A 13128-nucleotide genomic window follows, 5' to 3' on the forward strand; every position below is an offset into this window, starting at 1 on the left:
AAGAGGCATAGGATAATATTAGTGAACTTTTATGTGTTTTGCTATGTGTTGCGATTCTATGATAGTATGCTAAATGATAGAAGTACTTAAGTTCATGCCATACACCTAGTCAGTAGGACCACAACCTCACGGAAACCACGTACACTCAACATCTTTCTGATTCGTGACAAGAAGATGCCTCGCCGACCTACTCGCGGAAACCCTGGACCAACTCCACCTGAAGTTGACTCCACTGCATTCCAGGCAGCCGTGTCTGCTGCGGTCACCGCAGCTATGGCACAACTCCATCAGGGGAATAATGGAGGAGGCAACGGGCAAGGGGCAGGGAGTTCGAACAACGGGATGAATCAAGGACCTACCAAAACATGTACCTACAAGGACTTTACGAACGCCAAACCACGAACTTTTAACGCCACTGGAGGAGTGATCGCTCTGAAGCGATGGATTGAGAAGGTGGAATCGGTATTCGAGATATGCGAATGCCCCGAGCAGATGAAGGTGAAGTTCGCGGCCTGCACTTTTGTGGACCAAGCACTCACTTGGTGGAATGGACATGTGGAAGCCATGACGCTCCCTGTAGCCAACTCTATGCCGTGGGCAGAGATGAAAGAAATGTTAATGGCTGAATACTGCCCGTGAGGCGAAATACAGAAGATGGAGCAAGAGCTATGGAACCTCACTGTGCAGAATGCGAATATCGATGCCTACATATCGAGATTTAGTGAACTATCTCTGTTGTGCCCGGGTATGATCACCTCGGAAGGAAAGAAGATTGAGCGATTCATCTGGGGACTAACAACACCAATTCAAGGGAATGTGATAGCTGCGAACCCTAAAACGTTTGATAGTGCAAAAATATTGGCAAAGAGGCTGTATGACCATAACAACAAGAAGGGCGATAAGCCAATGGAGGCTGAGAAGAAGAAGGAAGGTGATGGCAAGAAGGGAAAGAATAATAAGAGGAAGGGGCGCCAGGGCCCCGAGACCTCTAAAAAGCAGCAGACAGTGGCAGTTAACGCTGTCACCGCACCGGTTCCAGCCGCACCACATGCTCCAGCCTCAGCTGCTCCAAATGCTTCAAGACCCTATTCCGGTAATCTTCCCAAATGCAATAAGTGTGGTCTCCATCATAACGGAGAATGCAGGGATTTTCAGTGCACCAGTTGCAATCGAAGGGGACACACTGCAAGGTACTGCAGGACTTATCCTCCCCAGAACCAAAGTCAGGGAAACAACAAAAACAACCATCGCAACTGATGGGTTTTAGCCATAAGAACTTTCCTATGTGCGCATGCAAAACCCTAATGCTTGGATCTAGGCTTTCTAATAAACATGCTTTGAATCTAAGACTTCTAATTACTAATTAGGTTAAACAAGAACATTAAAACAGATCTAGAATCATACCTTTGAGTTCCTTGTTGATCTTGAGGTCTTGGAGCTTCTAGAGTCACAAATGTCACTCCTCTAATGGCTTACAAACACCAAAGCAAGGAGGATGATTTGGGAGAGAGGAGAGGGAAGGAATTCGACCAGAGTTCTCTTGCTTTTTCAGAAGTATCGAATTCCCTATGCCATGGGGTCTATTTATACTTGTAGACTCCTTAAGGATTACAGATAAGTCCCTATCAGATAATCTTCTCTTAAGGCTATCCAAATCCATTCCTAGATAATCATATGAACGATTTTAGCTTTCCTAAAGCTCTTAGAATCCGTCCAAAGTATATCCAAATGGATTTACAGTTTAAAGCTCAACTATCAAACAATTGACAGTTTATACCCCTTTATTTAATTAATCTCTTTAAGTCACCAAATTAATTCTAATTAATTCTATGACTTATATTAATCAAATAACAAATATATTATTCATTATATTATTCCCATAATATATTAATAATATTTATTCTCTCTTAATAAATCATCCTATCAAGTTGCTATGGTGAAGGCAACCCAAAAGGACCATGCACAACCGGATATAGTTACAGCCTTAGACACTATTCCAACAGTCTCCCACTTGGATAAGTCTAGTAACTATACAAGTACAACTTGGTTTGCAATCGTAGCTCTCAAAGACGCTGTCAACTCTGATCTAATCAATCTTGTCCTTTAGATAAGGGAACGTACAGTCCTCTGTTAGATATCATGCTGACAATCCTATGGAATGGTTAGTCAAGCATTTAGGTTTCTCGATCTCTGATTTATTTGACATAGAACTTAATCGAACACATCAATTCAGTTCTGACCGGGCCTGGCACATAAGTCAAATCAAATCATCGAGCGGCCGAGATATCGCTTTTACCTTATTAGATAAAAGTTACAGATAAACTTCGACTTATATGCATTTACTTATTCATTTACCAACTATACACAACAATACGTTTTATAACATCAAGTTACTGATGCGTTTTCGTATTATCAATGTACAATCAATTAACAAATAATAAACCATATATCTAGGTTTTAAGACTATATGATATTATCGTCTTGCGATCACCTTTTATATCTTATTCCATAAGGTGATTCCAGCAAGCGCGGGTTTATTCCAATGCTCAAAACTATTTCATAAGCACTCATGAACGTTGCAGCAACCCTTTGCTATGTCTAACATCATTTAGACATTCTACACACCAATTCACGACAATCTTCTTTCATATCTACTTCCAACATATGAACGATTGTGGATCATTTGAATAATTCGATTATTCCTAATAAACTCAATTATTCTGGAAGTCAAAACATGCAAAGTGAAACAATAGCTAAACAATTAACATAAGATAGTAACATTACTCATAAATAAAACTCCTTTATTTAATCATCAAATGTCAATTACATTTATCTATTACACGTTTCTAATACTATCTAATCTATGCTAATATCATTCTTTAGCCCAATACTCCTAGCATGCTGCAAGTGCTTAACCCTACTCAGTCCCTTCGTAAGCGGATCTGCTGGGTTATCTTCTGATGATATCCTCTTAACTACGAGTTGTCCTTCTTCTACACGATGTCTAATGAAGTGATACTTTCTGTCGATATGTCTTGATCTACCATGATCCCTCGGTTCCTTGGTTAAGGCAACCGCACCTTCGTTATCACAGAAAATCTCCATTGGCTCCTTTATGGCAGGTACGACTCCAAGATCACCGATGAAGTTCTTTAGCCATATTGCCTCCTTCGACGCTTCGCTCGCTGCAATGTACTCTGATTCGCACGTTGAATCAGCTACGGTTTCCTGCTTCGAACTCTTCCAGGTCACTGCTCCTCTATTTAGGGTAAAGACCCAGCCCGACTGCGAACGGTAGTTGTCCCTGTCGGTTTGAAAACTGGCGTCACTATACCCTCGCACCTTCAAGTCATCACTTCCTCCGAGGACTAAGAACCATTCCTTCGTCCTCCGAAGGTACTTAAGGATATTCTTCACCGCTATCCAATGGGCTTTGCCAGGATTCCCTTGATATCTGCTAACCATGCTCAAAGCGAAGGCTACATCAGGGCGAGTACAAGTCATAGCGTACATGATTGAGCCAACTGCGGAAGCGTATGGTACTCGGCTCATTTCTGCTATCTCAGCTTCGGTACTCGGACTTTGAGTCTTACTCAATTTGGCATTACTTTGTATTGGTAGTTCTCCCTTCTTTGAGTTTTCCATACTAAAACGTTTTAGTACCTTCTCTAAGTAAGTATTCTGACTAAGTCCAATTAGTCTCTTACTTCTTTCTCTTATTATCCTTATTCCCAAAATGTAAGAAGCTTCTCCGAGGTCCTTCATAGCGAAGCACTTCCCGAGCCAGGACTTAACTTCCTGCAGAGTCGGGATGTCGTTTCCTATGAGTAATATGTCATCGACATATAGAACGAGGAAGCTTACTATACTCCCACTGGCTTTGACATATACACAAGATTCGTCTTCGCTTCGTACAAATCCAAACTCTTTGACTTTCTCATCGAAACAAAGATTCCATCTGCGAGATGCTTGCTTAAGTCCATAAATGGACTTCTCAAGCTTACACACTCTATTCGGATGCTTCGGATCCACAAACCCCTCTGGCTGAGCCATGTAAACATCCTCAGCCAACTTTCCGTTAAGGAAAGCGGTCTTGACATCCATTTGCCAAATCTCATAATCATGAAATGCGGCAATTGCTAACATCACTCTAATAGATTTAATCTTCGCAACTGGTGAGAAGGTCTCATCATAGTCAACTCCGGGAGTTTGAGTAAAGCCCTTCGCGACCAATCGCGCTTTATATGTGTGTACGTTCCCATCCACGTCGGTCTTCTTCTTGAAGATCCATTTGCACCCAACGGTCTTACGTCCGGGCACGTAATCAACCAAATTCCAAACTTGGTTATCATACATGGATTGGATCTCGCTATCCATTGCCTCTTTCCACTTTACAGACTCCGGGCCTGCCATGGCTTCCTTGTAGCTATTAGGTTCATCAAGATTTACTAGTGTACCATCACTAATATACGTGTCCCCTTCGGTAGTAATATGAAAGCCATAGAACTGGGGATGAACTCTAACTCTATCGGAACGTCTAAGAGGTAAGGATTCGTCAATCGGTTCAACCGGAGTTTCCTCCTCGGGTTGAGCGCCAGCGGTAGAGGTTCCTTCATCCATCGACTCTTGAATCTCTTCAAGTTCGATTTGCCTCCCACTGTCTCCTTGGCTTATGAGTTCTCGCTCTTGGAAAACTCCTCTCCTCGCAACGAAGACAACATTGTCCTTCGGTCTATAGAAGAGATATCCAAAGGATGTCTGCGGGTAGCCGATGAAAATACATCACTCACTTCGAGGTTCAAGCTTGTCGTGAGTATCTCGTCTTACGAAAGCCTCGCAACCCCAAACCTTGATATGTGCCAACGAGGGAGCTTTCCCTGTCCACATCTCGTGAGGAGTTTTGGCAACCTTCTTAGTAGGGACTCGGTTAAGGATATGGGCGGCAGTCTCTAAGGCATACCCCCAAAAAGAGATTGGTAGTGAAGCACGACTCATCATAGAGCGAACCATATCCAATAAGGTTCGATTACGCCTTTCTGCCACACCATTCAACTGCGGTGTCCTAGGAGGCGTCAATTGCGAAACTATTCCACACTCCTTGAGATAATCGTGGAATTCAAGACTTAGGTACTCTCCTCCTCGATCGGATCGAAGCATCTTGATTTTCCTGCCCAGTTGATTCTCCACTTCATTCTTGAACTCTTTGAACTTTTCAAGGGTGTCTGACTTTTGCTTGATTAAGTAGATATACCCATATCTACTATAGTCATCGGTAAAAGTCACATAGAAGCGGTTTCCATCCTTCGTGGTTGATCTAAATGGTCCACATACATCGGTATGTATTAGGTCCAATAGACCTTCGCCCCTTTCACAAGTACTTGTGAAGGGTGACTTAGTCATCTTTCCAAGCAAACAAGACTCGCATGTGTCATCTTCCCTAAGGTCGAATGACTCCAACACTCCATCCTTTTGGAGTTGGGCTATGCGTTTCTTGTTGACATGTCCAAGACGACAATGCCACAAGGAAGCTTTATCCATACTAGTGGAAGAATCAATATTCAAAACATCATTTCCAAAGTCATCAACAATCATAACAGTTTCATATATTCCATTACATGGTATAGCTTCAAAGTAAAAGACACCATTTAGATAAGCCAAAATAGAACCATTCTCATTATTAAAAGAAAATCTAAATCCTTGTCTAAATAAACCGTGAAATGAAATGATGTTTCTTGCCATTTCTGGCGAATAGCAACAATTGTTCAAATCTAAAACTAAACTATTCCTAAGCACTAAGGAATACACTCCAATCTTGGTTACAGGCGACGATCTTCTGTTCCCCATGATTAGATTGATCCTTCCTTGCTCCACATCCCTACTTCTTCTTAGTCCCTGCACATTAGAACAAATGTGATAACCACAACCGGTATCAAGAACCCAAGAAATAGCATGATTAGAATCGTTAGATTTGATTGTATATATACCTGCGAAAGATGGCTTGATCTTTCCTTCTTTGATTGCTTGCAGGTAATCCGGGCAGCTTCTCTTCCAATGTCCTATCTTGTGGCAGTGGTGACACTCTGCCTCCTTCGGGTTAGAGCAGGGCTTGGCGGGATCAACTTTGGTCCCACTAGAAGAGGCACCATCTCGGGCTTTCACCTTGCGATAGTTATTCGATGAAGCTTTCCTCTTCTTTCCCTTCCCTTGTCCAATAGTCAAGACAGGAGCAGCGGGCGGATTGGGAGTAGGTGCAACAGACTTGTCTTTAAAGTTGCTCTCACCAACCCTCAAGAGACCTTGGAGCTTGCTTAGGATGACCTCTTCTTTGTTCATGTGGTAGGTCATCCTAAATTGATTGTACATCGGAGGCAAAGAGTGAAGCACCATGTCGATCGCCAAATCCTCACCGAAGTCAACATTTAACTTGCGAAGGCGGTCGACATACCTTTGCATCTTTTGCAAGTGCACGGTAAGAGATTCTCCATGACCCATCTTCGCGGAAATCATGTTAGTGAAAATCTCGTACCTCTCTTGTCTCGCGTTTTGGTGGTACCTTTCCAATAAGTCTTGGTGCATCTCGTACGGGTACATGTCCTCGTAGGACTTTTGGAATTCGGAGTTCATGGTGGCGATCATGATGCAATGTACCTTCGTTGCATCTCGCTCATGAGTTTCAAAGGCGGTGATTTCGGCTGGAGTAGCGATTTCGGGGTTGATTTTCTCGAGCTTCTCATCAAGGACATACTCTTTGTCCTCATAGCGAGCAATGGTGCGAATGTATCTTATCCATTCGCTAAAGTTCGTTCCATCGAAGGTGACCTTTTGGCAAAGGCTCATCAATGTGAAAGAACTAGCAGCAGCGTTGTTTGCGTTCGACATCTATAATTAGAAAAGGACAAAGATAGATTAGAATAAGAATCCCTAATTATCACCCAATAAGAAAATTAGGGCTAGGATCCAACAATAACATTTACATACTAGAAAAGGGATGCCGTAATCTAATATGCAAATAAATTGAAGGTAAGTGAATGACGATTCACTAATTCTCCATCACGAAACTTAAACTATTAGTCCTAAGTGTTTTTGAGAATTCCTAGGTTCGGATGAGATTCATTGAAACTATTCAATGGCATGTTTAAATCTCGATATGCCCCTCTTGTTTGTGACTGGGATGCCGAGGATCACAAAGCGGGTGTGAATTACCATGCAAATTCACATGGCGCCTTCATTGTAACAATCACCTATTCAATGTGCCGGTAAACCACACACGCTCCATCGAACTATGATAAACAACGAATCACCCTTTGCCACCTTCGCTTAGAACCAATTAGTGTGCCGGTAAACCACACACGCTCCACCAACATCTTAGCAAGGTGCAAAGTGTAATTTCATGGGATTGCATCAATTCACTTTTCCTAAAGTAACTAGGATTGGGAAATTTTGAAATATGTGTAGTTACTTGTATTTCTTATTATACTTTTAATGAGAGGATGAGGTTGCCCTATCCTACCCGTTCGGCTAACGACCCTCCACCAATCAAGCAAGCGGTGGGTGTGAGTGTACACCCATTAAGCGCCATTTTATAGGCCGCAACCTTATACCCACCTTATAGATCGGCTTCGTGAATGAGGCCTACTAACGGTAAGACTAGCATTTAGTTATACATATATATATTATTCTAGTAATATCATATTAGTACAGGGTTGTATTTTAAAACTTTTAAAATCTAGGGTTTGAAATTTAAGTTGTCTAAATTAAAACTTTTAATCACAAAAGTAAATTTCAAAACATGAGGGTAGGTTTTAAACATTTAAAACATGGAGGATCAAATAACAAATAATTCCAATTAACAATTAATATCCTAATTATCTATATTTGATTTATTCAAGATTTCTTTTTAAGATAATTACCAAAATAATCAAAATAATTAATTAATTATCATATAAGGAAATTAAATATTTAATTAGTTGATAATTACCTTTAATTAGATCATGACAATAGTTATATTTATCAGAAAAACGAATTAATGTTGATCTAATTAGTTTATGGTAAGTTAAGATAAGATAAACACAAAGAAATCCCGAATCTGGCCATTCCTGACGCCTGGACTCGCCGAGTGCACAAATGGACTCGCCGAGTCAGGCCTACTCGCCAAGTCCACTTTGAGACTCGCCGAGTCCATGACTCAGAAACCAAAAATTCGAATTTTGCAGGTTTGTTTCAGTTAATCAAGCAATAATTTACAGAAAACCAAGCTAGGCTCTGATACCACTGATGGGTTTTAGCCATAAGAACTTTCCTATGTGCGCATGCAAAACCCTAATGCTTGGATCTAGGCTTTCTAATAAACATGCTTTGAATCCAAGACTTCTAATTACTAATTAGGTTAAACAAGAACATTAAAACAGATCTAGAATCATACCTTTGAGTTCCTTGTTGATCTTGAGGTCTTGGAGCTTCTAGAGTCACAAATGTCACTCCTCTAATGGCTTACAAACACCAAAGCAAGGAGGATGATTTGGGAGAGAGGAGAGGGAAGGAATTCGACCAGAGTTCTCTTGCTTTTTCAGAAGTATCGAATTCCCTATGCCATGGGGTCTATTTATACTTGTAGACTCCTTAAGGATTACAGATAAGTCCCTATCAGATAATCTTCTCTTAAGGCTATCCAAATCCATTCCTAGATAATCATATGAACGATTTTAGCTTTCCTAAAGCTCTTAGAATCCGTCCAAAGTATATCCAAATGGATTTACAGTTTAAAGCTCAACTATCAAACAATTGACAGTTTATACCCCTTTATTTAATTAATCTCTTTAAGTCACCAAATTAATTCTAATTAATTCTATGACTTATATTAATCAAATAACAAATATATTATTCATTATATTATTCCCATAATATATTAATAATATTTATTCTCTCTTAATAAATCATCCTATCAAGTTGCTATGGTGAAGGCAACCCAAAAGGACCATGCACAACCGGATATAGTTACAGCCTTAGACACTATTCCAACAGCAACAACAACAACATCATCACCGGCGGCAGCAATGCAGGACCTAGCCAGACCTGTTACGGGTGTGGAAGGACGGGGCATTTCCGCCGAGACTGCCCTAACAACAACAATTCAGGAAACGGAGGAACAGGGAGGATGCTGACCATGGGTCAGGGTGAGCCTATTCAGGACCCCTCAGTTGTTACCGGTACGTTTCCCCTAAACCACACTTATGCATGCATCTTATTTGACTCCGGAGCGGAGCGAAGTTTCGTAAGCAATAAGTTTAAACATTTATTAAAACAACAACCCCAAAAGCTAAATGAAACCTATACGGTGGAAATGGCCAATGGGAAAACCGAATCCACTGGGGAAATCTACATCGGATGTACCCTAACCCTCAATCAACACGTCTTTCGAATAGACTTGATGCCTGTATCAATTAGGAGTTTCGATGTGATTATTGGCATGGACTGGTTAAGCCCCCACCATGCTGAAATTATGTGTCACAAGAAGGCTGTTCGCCTCACGAAACCTTAGTAATTTACGGAGACAAACCCAACATGAACCTTCGCCTTATCTCGTGCATTAAGGCACAAAAGCACCTACGAAAGAAGGATTCGGCATTTCTGGCTCACATAGTAAATAAGACCAAGGAAGAAACTAACATTCAAGATATCCCGGTAGCGTGTGAATTTCCAGACGTGTTTCCTGAAGATCTTCAGGGAGTACCCCCAGAGAGACAGGTTGAGTTCCGAATCGACCTCGTTCCAGGAGCAACTCGTCTCGCTAAATCACCCTATCGGCTGGCTCCTGCTGAAATGCAGGAATTGTCCAGCCAACTCAGTGAGCTTCTGGACAAGGGATTTATCCGACCTAGTTACTCGCCATGGGGAGCCCCAGTACTCTTTGTCAAAAAGAAGGATGGGTCCTTTAGGATGTGCATCGATTACAGAGAGTTAAATAAACTCACAGTCAAGAACCGCTACCCATTCCCACGAATCGATGATCTATTTGACCAGCTCCAAGGAGCTAGTTATTTTTCTAAAATAGATCTACGGTCCGGATACCACCAACTCAAAGTCCGGGAAGAGGACATTCCAAAAACCGCTTTCCGAACCCGCTACGGACATTATGAATTTGTTGTACTGCCTTTCGGTCTAACAAATGCACCTGCCGCATTTATGGACCTAATGAATCGAGTCTGTCGACCGTTCCTCGACAACTTTGTCATTGTGTTTATCGATGACATCCTCGTCTATTCTCGAAGCAAAGAAGAGCATGGCCAACATCTCCGACAAGTCCTAGAAACTCTGCGATCGGAAAAGCTTTACGCCAAACTCTCCAAGTGTGAGTTCTGGCTCCAAAGTGTGAACTTCCTAGGGCACGTAGTTAGCCAAGATGGAATTCATGTGGATCCCTCTAAGGTCAAAGCCGTGGAAGGATGGGCAACTCCGACCACGCCCACTGAAATTCGTCAATTCTTGGGTCTGGCAGGCTACTATAGGAGATTCATTCAAAACTTCTCTAAGATCGCCAAGCCACTTACCTCGCTTACGCAGAAGGGCGTACCATTCAAATGGACAGACAAACAAGAGATTGCGTTTCGGACCTTGAAGCAAGCTCTCTGTAGTGCTCCTGTACTATCTCTACCAGAAGGCACGAAAGATTTTGTAGTCTACTGTGACGCGTCAAATCAGGGCTTAGGTTGCGTTCTCATGCAGCGTGGAAGAGTGATAGCATACGCATCCCGCCAACTAAAGATGCACGAAGTAAATTATACGACCCATGACCTAGAATTGGGAGCCGTGGTCTTCGCTCTGAAAATTTGGAGGCACTACCTGTACGGTACGAAGTGCACCATCTTCACGGACCACAAGAGTCTCCAACACATCTTGAACCAGAAGGAGCTGAACATGAGGCAACGAAGATGAGTTGAATTGCTAAGCGATTATGAGTACGAGATCAAGTACCACCCAGGCAAGGCCAACGTGGTAGCTGATGCGTTAAGTCGGAAGGAGTACTCTAATCGCCGCGCGAAAACTCTCTCGATAATCATTCAAACTCATCTGGCCACTCAAATTGCGGTAGCCCAGTCGGAGGCAATGAAAACGGAAAACAAGGCAAGCGAAGCATTGCGCGGGATGGAGAAGAACCTAGAAGCAAAGGAGAATGGGGTATACTACTTCATGAACCGTATTTGGGTCCCTAAGGTCGGAGGATATAGGGAGGTAGTTATGAAGGAAGCCCACAAGATGCGATACTCCATTCATCCTGGTTCAGACAAGATGTATTTGGATATTAAACAACACTATTGGTGGCCTAACATGAAGGCAGAAATTGCTACCTACGTTAGTAAGTGCCTTACGTGTGCCAAGGTAAAGGTGGAATACCAGAAGCCCTCAGGGTTATTGCAGCAACCAATAATCCCTGAGTGGAAATGGGAGGGAATTTCTATGGATTTCGTGACCAAGCTACCCAAGACGTCGGACGGACTAGACACCATATGGGTAATAATCGACCGACTAACGAAATCTGCCCATTTCCTGCTAATCAAGGAATCCTACAAGATGGAGAGATTGACGCGTTTGTACCTACGAGAAATTGTGAGACTCCATGGAGTGCCGAAATCTATTATCTCGGATAGGGACAGTAGGTTCACTTCACGTTTTTGGCAATCACTCCACAAGGCAATGGGAACTCACCTCGACATGAGCACCGCTTATCATCCGCAAACGGATGGTCAAAGCAAACGAACCATCCAAACGCTCGAAGACATGCTCCGCGCATGCGTGATAGACTTTGGGAAGTCTTGGGATACCCACCTACCTCTGGTCGAGTTCTCATATAACAATAGTTATCATTCGAGCATCAAGGTGGCTCCTTTCAAAGCACTGTACGGGCGTAAATGTAGATCACCGTTATGTTGGGCTGAAGTAGGTGACACCCAGCTAGCAAAAACACATACGTCGGACAAGGCACTAACGGGACCGGAGATCATTCGCGAAACCACGGAAAAGATCGTTCAAATCAGAGCTCGATTGCAAGCATCGCGTGACCGACAAAAGAGCTACGCCGATAAACGGCGAAAGCCCTTAGAATTTCAGGTCGGTGATCGAGTACTGTTGAAAGTCTCACCCTGGAAAGGGGTTATACGTTTCGGAAAACGGGGAAAGCTGAACCCACGATACATTGGACCTTTTGAAATCGTCGCCCGAATAGGTCCGGTAGCATACAGACTGCAACTACCCGCAGAGCTAAACGGTGTACACCCCGTGTTTCATGTCTCTAATCTGAAGAAGTGCCTATCAGATGAAACCCTCGTCATTCCTCTTGACGAGATCGAAATCAATGAGAATCTCCTGTTCGTTGAAGAACCAATCGAAATCATGGACAGGGAGGTGAAGCGTACTAAGCAAAGTCGCATCCCGATCGTGAAAGTACGGTGGAACGCAAAGCGTGGGCCAGAATTCACGTGGGAACGCGAAGACCAAATGAAGCAAAAGTACCCTCACCTATTCTAGCCTTCTCAAACCTAGCTTCAAACAGAATTTCGGGACGAAATTCCCTCTAACGGAGGGATGATGTCACAACTAGAAATTTTGTGTCATGTAATCTATACACTCAAGTAAATGTTGAATCAAAAATTTAAGAGCATGTGTGATACCTATTATTATGACATCAAAAACTTCAATTAAATACATCATACAAGTACTACAAATGGTCATCAAACAATTGGAAACCCTAGAAGTTCTTGTTTAGGTCCATTTTGGACTAGGACTTCCTTATTGGACTCAATGGACCAATAAGCTTCCAATTTGACTATCATGGGCTTAGAACCCTAGTTGGGCTCTAATTGGACCCACATTAATTTATTTCAACATTTTGGGCCATATTGGGCCTAGAATGAAATGAATTAAAAGCTTTGATCCATGAATAACCTAAACTAGTCCAACAAAATGTAAAAATCATGTTATATTTCTTTTAGGTTAAAACTCACCCAAACAAACTCTAATATTGGGCTTAGGGGCATAAAGCCCAAATTTTTCCTTTTCCCTTCAAAACTCTCGGCCTAAGGCCCAAACCCAAGAAGAGATGAAGAGAGTTGACTTGCAATTGACACCTCATTA

This window comes from Lactuca sativa, chromosome 3 (genome assembly GCF_002870075.4).
Source record: "Lactuca sativa cultivar Salinas chromosome 3, Lsat_Salinas_v11, whole genome shotgun sequence".
NCBI classification, from domain to species: domain Eukaryota; kingdom Viridiplantae; phylum Streptophyta; class Magnoliopsida; order Asterales; family Asteraceae; genus Lactuca; species Lactuca sativa.